At 47.2% G+C, this 5,385-nt stretch overlaps 1 long non-coding RNA gene across 1 annotated transcript in view; it reads right to left on the bottom strand.

The window, feature by feature from the left end:
- LOC112078915 (uncharacterized) overlaps positions 1–4,151 on the bottom strand; it is a 9,105-nt gene extending 4,954 nt beyond the window's left edge. Inside the window, exon 1 of the long non-coding RNA XR_002895808.1 lies at positions 4,062–4,151. This is a non-coding gene — a long non-coding RNA (uncharacterized lncRNA). The remainder of the gene's footprint in view (positions 1–4,061) is intronic.
- Between the last annotated feature and the right edge of the window lie 1,234 nt (positions 4,152–5,385).

The following is a 5,385-nucleotide window of genomic DNA, read 5'->3' as shown; positions in this document are numbered from 1 at the left end:
ACTGTTTAACTGGGTTCCTGCTTCTCACACCAGGGTTTATAGGAGGTTCTAGACGTGACTGTGAGTTGACAGTGTTTAACTGGGGTTCCTGCTTCTCACACCAGTGTTTATAGGAGTTCTAGACGTGACGTGAGTTGACAGTGTTTAACTGGGTTCCTGCTTCTCACACCAGTGTTTATAGGAGGTTCTAGACGTGACTGAGTTGACAGTGTTAACTGGGGTTCCTGCTTCTCACACCATGTTTATAGAGGTTCTAGACGTGACTGAGTTGACAGTGTTTAACTGGGTTCCTGCTCTCACACCATGTTTATAGGAGGTTCTAGACGTGACTGTAGTTGACAGTGTTTAACTGGGTTCCTGCTTCTCACACCATGTTTATAGGAGGTTCTAGACGTGACTGAGTTGACAGTGTTTAACTGGGGTTCCTGCTTCTCACACCAGTGTTTATAGGAGGTTCTAGACGTGACGTGAGTTGACAGTGTTTAACTGGGGTTCCTGCTTCTCACACCAGTGTTTATGGAGGTTCTAGACGTGACTGTGAGTTGACAGTGTTTAACTGGGGTTCCTGCTTCTCACACCAGTGTTTATAGGAGGTTCTAGACGTGACTGGAGTTGACAGTGTTTATAGGAATGGTTCTAGACGTGACTGAGTTGACAGTTTTAGAGGTTCAGACGTGACTGTGAGTTGACAGTGTTTATAGGAGGTTCTAGACGTACTGTGAGTTGACAGTGTTTATAGGAGGTTCTAGACGTGACTGTGAGTTGACAGTGTTTATAGGAGGTTCTAGACGTGACTGAGTTGACAGTGTTATAGGAGGTTCTAGAGTGACTGTGAGTTGACAGTGTTTATAGGTGTCTAGACGTGACTGTGAGTTGACAGTGTTTATAGGTTCTAGACGTGACTGTGAGTTGACAGTGTTTATAGGAGGTTCTAGACTGTGACTGTGAGTTGACAGTGTTTATAGGAGGTTCTAGACGTGACTGTGAGTTGACAGTGTTTATCGTGAGGTTCTAGACGTGACTGTGAGTTGATCTGTTTAGTAGGAGGTTCTAATTAGTGTAAATAATGGTTTACCACACAAAGGACATCCAGCTAACTTACAACTGTGGAACACTTTCGACTCCATGCCCCGAGGAATTGAGGCTGTTCCGAGCAATTCAATATTAAGAAGTTGTCCTCAATGTTTTATACACTCAGTCCTTCAACATCTGGCCAGTGATGTCATAGGGCGGCTCTGCCTTCCACCAATAAACTGCCATGACATGTTTACAAAGGACATAATTGGACCAGGGGGTGATAATTGACGAGTTATAACACAGTCCACAGCTGCACCAGGGGGTGATCATTGACGACTATAACACAGTCTCACAGCTGCACCAGGGGGGTGATAATTGACGAGCTATAACACAGTCTCACAGCTGCACCAGGGGGTGATAATTGACGAGTTCTAACACAGTCTCACAGCTGCACTGTACTTTATTTTTTATATTTGTTGTAACTTTAACTTCACTACATTCCTAAGGACAATAATGTACTTTTTACTCCGTACATTTTTCTGACCCCAAAAGTACTCGTTACATTTTGAATGCTTAGCAGGACATTAAAATGGTCTAATTCACACATTATCAAGAGAACATCCCTGGTCATCTACGTGCTCTCATCCTGGCAGACTCACTATACACAGATTCTTCGTTTGTAAATTATGTTGGAGTGTTGGAGTGTTGGAGGTTGAGTGTTGAGGGTTGGAGTTTGGAGTGTTGGGTGGGTGGAGGTTGGAGGTTGAGGGTTGGATTGGAGTGTTGGAGGGTTGGAGTTGGAGGTTGGAGGTTGGAGGTTGGAGGGTTGGAGTGGTGGAGGTTGAGGGTTGGATGTTGGAGGTTGGAGTTTGGAGGTTGGAGTGGTTGGAGTGTTGGAGGGGAGTGTTGGAGTGTTGGAGGTTGGAGGTTGGGGGGGAGTTGAGTGTTGAGGTTGATGTTGGAGTGTTGGAGTGTTGGAGTGTTGAGTGTTGGAGTGTTGGAGGTTGTTGGAGTGTTGGAGTTTGGAGTGTTGGAGTTGAGTTGGAGTGTTGGAGTGAGTGTTGGATTTGGAGGGTTGGAGGTTGGAGGGTTGGAGGTTAGAGTGTTGGAGTGTTGGATGTTGGAGTTTGAGGTTGGAGGGTTGGAGTGTTGGAGTGTTGGAGGTTGGAGTGTTGGAGTGTTGGAGTGTTGGAGTGTTGGAGGGTTGGAGGGTTGGAGGGTTGGAGGTTAGAGTGTTGGGGGTTGGAGTGTTGAGTGTTGGAGTGTTGGAGGTTGGAGTGTGAGTGTTGATGTTGGAGGTGGGTTGGAGGTTGGAGGGTTGGAGGTGAGGTTGGAGTGTGGAGTGTTGAGGGTTGAGTTTGGAGGTTGAGGTTGGAGGTGTTGGGTTGGAGTGTTGGAGGGTTGGAGTGTTGGAGTGTTGAGTGTTGGAGTGTTGGAGGGTTGAGTTTGATGTTGATGTTGGAGTGTGGAGTGTTGGAGGTTGAGGGTTGGAGTTGGAGGTTGGAGGGTTGGAGTGTTGGAGTGTTGGAGGTTGGAGGGTTGAGGGTTAGAGTGTTGGTGTTGGAGTGTGGAGTTGGAGTTGGAGGTTGGAGGGTTGGATTTGGAGGTTGGAGGTTGAGTTGGAGTTTGGAGTGTTGAGGTGATTTGGATGTTGAGTGTTGGAGGTTGGAGGTTGAGGTTGGAGGGTTGGAGGGTTAGAGTGTTGGAGGGTTGTGTTGGAGTGTTGGATGTTGGAGGTTAGAGTTTGGAGGTTGATTTGGAGGTTGGAGTTGGAGGTTGGAGTGGAGTTGGAGGTTGAGTGTTGGAGTGTTGGAGGTTGGAGTGTTGGAGGGTTGAGTGTGATGTGGAGTGTGGATGGAGGTTGGAGGTTGGAGTTGGAGGGTTGAGTTGGAGTGGTGTTGGGATGTTGGAGGTTGGAGTGAGGTTGGAGGGTTGGAGTGTTGAGTGTGGAGGTTTGGAGGTTGAGGGGTGGAGGGTTGGAGGTTGATTGGAGTTGAGTTTGGAGTTTTGGAGTGTTGGAGTGTTGGAGGTTGGATGTTGGGGTTGGAGGTTGGAGGGTTGAGTGTTGAGGTGTGGAGGGTGGAGTGTTGGAGTTGGATGTTGGAGGGTTGGAGTGTTGGAGTGTTGGAGGGTTGGAGTTTGAGGGTTGGAGTGTGGGGTTGGAGTGTTGGAGGTTGGAGTGTTGGAGGTTGAGGTGTTGGAGTTGGAGGTTGAGTGTGGAGTGTTGGAGGTTGAGTGTTGGAGTAGTTGAGGTTGAGTGTTGGAGGGTTGGTGTTGAGTTGGAGTGTTGGAGGTTGAGTTGGAGTGTTGGAGTGTTGGAGGTTGGAGTTGGAGGGTTGGAGTTGAGTGTTGGAGGGTTGGAGTGTTGGAGGTTGATGGTGGAGGTTGGAGTGTGGAGTGTGAGTTGGAGTGTTGGAGGTTGGAGTGTTGGAGGTTGTGTTGGAGTGTTGGAGTGTTGGAGTTTGAGGTTGAGGTTGATGTTGGGTTGAGTGTTGGATTGGAGGTGTTGGAGGTTGGAGGGTTGGAGTTGGAGTGTTGGAGTGGATGTTGGAGGTTGGAGTGTTTGAGCCAAATGCATACGGACGGTGACCTTTCTGTTTGACCTCAGAGAGAGGGATGGGGTCAGGGGCTTTGAGGTCAGGGAACCCTCAGAGCTGAAATAGTGCAGGAACGGAGGCTAAAGGGTAAATAGATTCAAGACAAAATGGTGGGCTGAGACAGAGACAGAGAGAAAGAGAGACAGGGACAGAGACAGAGAGAGATACAGGAACAGGAACAGGAACAGGAACAGAGACATAGAGACAGGAACAGGGACAGAGACAGAGACAGAGACAGAGAAAGAGACAGAGACAGAGAGAGAGACAGGGACAGGAACAGAGACATAGAGACAGGGACAGGAACAGGAACAGAGACAGAGAGAGAGACAGGGACAGGAACAGAGACAGAGAGACAGGGACAGGGACAGGGACAGGAACAGGGACAGAGACAGAGACAGAGAGAGAGACAGGGACAGGAACAGAGACGTTATTCCAGTGTTTACGTACCTTATCTAGTTTAGCTTCGATCTCCACCACATCTGTCTCCACCTCATCAATACCTGCCCTGCAGAAACAAGACAGACAGGTGGGTAAGTGTCTGTGGTATACAGATCTAGGTGGAGGAAAGTGAGAGAGGCAGAGAAGAGGGGAGGAGAGAGACAGAGAGACTACACCGGCTCCGACGCTCGTCAGACGTGGCAGGGCTTGCAAACTATTACGGACTACAAAGGGAAGCACAGCCGCGAGCTGCCCAGTGACACAAGCCTACCAGATGAGCTAAATTACTTATATGTGCGCTTCGAGGCAACACTGACTGACACTGAATCATGCATGAGAGCACCAGCTGTTCCGGACGACTGTGTGATCAAACTCGCCGTAGCCAATGTGAGTAAGACCTTTGAACAGGTCAACATTCACAAGGCCACAGGGCCAGACGGATTACCAAAACGCCAAGAGTGTGCAAAGCTGTCATCAAGGCAAAGGGTGGCTACTTTGAAGAATCACAATATAAAATATATTTTGATTTGTTTAACACTTTCTTGGTTACTACATGATTCCATATATCTACTATGTAGAAAGAGAGAGAGAGAGAGACAGAGAGAGAGAGACAGAGAGAGAGAGACAGAGAGAGATGTTTACTGTTAATTTGTATTGTTTATTTCACTTTTGTATAATATCTACCTCACTTGCTTTGGCAATGTTAACACATGTTTCCCATGCCAATAAAGCCCCTTGAATTGAATTGAATTGAATTGAGAGAGAGAGAGAGAGAGAGAGAGAGAGAGAGAGAGAGAGACTCTGTCGGAACACCCACAGATTGTTTACGTGGAGAGAGACTATCACACCCGTGTTCTAGAACACACGTCAGTCGTCTCCCGGGGAGACGGTGACCTCACAATGCCAAGCTTTCATTCTTTACTTCTCTTCACAAACACTGTTACTCATCCCTTACACACTTTCACTGACAAGAGGAAAAAGTGTTTTTATTGAAAATACATTTTGTTTCAAAATCCCCCAAAATGTTGCATCACAAATTTGATGGGGCCCAGAAAAACAGGTTAAATCTTGTGTTGACAGCAGTTTGAACCCAGCAAGCACACAACGTTCTGAGAACCATATGTTTCTTTGAGCTTGGTGAGAGTGTGCTTGTCCTATGGTTATTTTGTATACAACCTTTCCACAACTTTCTGCGAATGGTGCAGGATAGTTGCTTGGCTTTGGAACATTCTCAGTACATTTAAGGAATTTGACAAAAAGAATTGTATACTAATTTTCTTAGTATTTCATTACTTTAACTTTGGGGCAGGTGGGACGGTAGCGTCCCGGTAGC

This window comes from Salvelinus sp. IW2-2015, unplaced genomic scaffold (genome assembly GCF_002910315.2).
Source record: "Salvelinus sp. IW2-2015 unplaced genomic scaffold, ASM291031v2 Un_scaffold6489, whole genome shotgun sequence".
In the NCBI taxonomy this organism is placed as follows: Eukaryota; Metazoa; Chordata; class Actinopteri; order Salmoniformes; family Salmonidae; genus Salvelinus; species Salvelinus sp. IW2-2015.
Note: the sequence above shows the minus strand (reverse complement) of the source record. Positions and strands in the feature narration are given on the sequence as shown.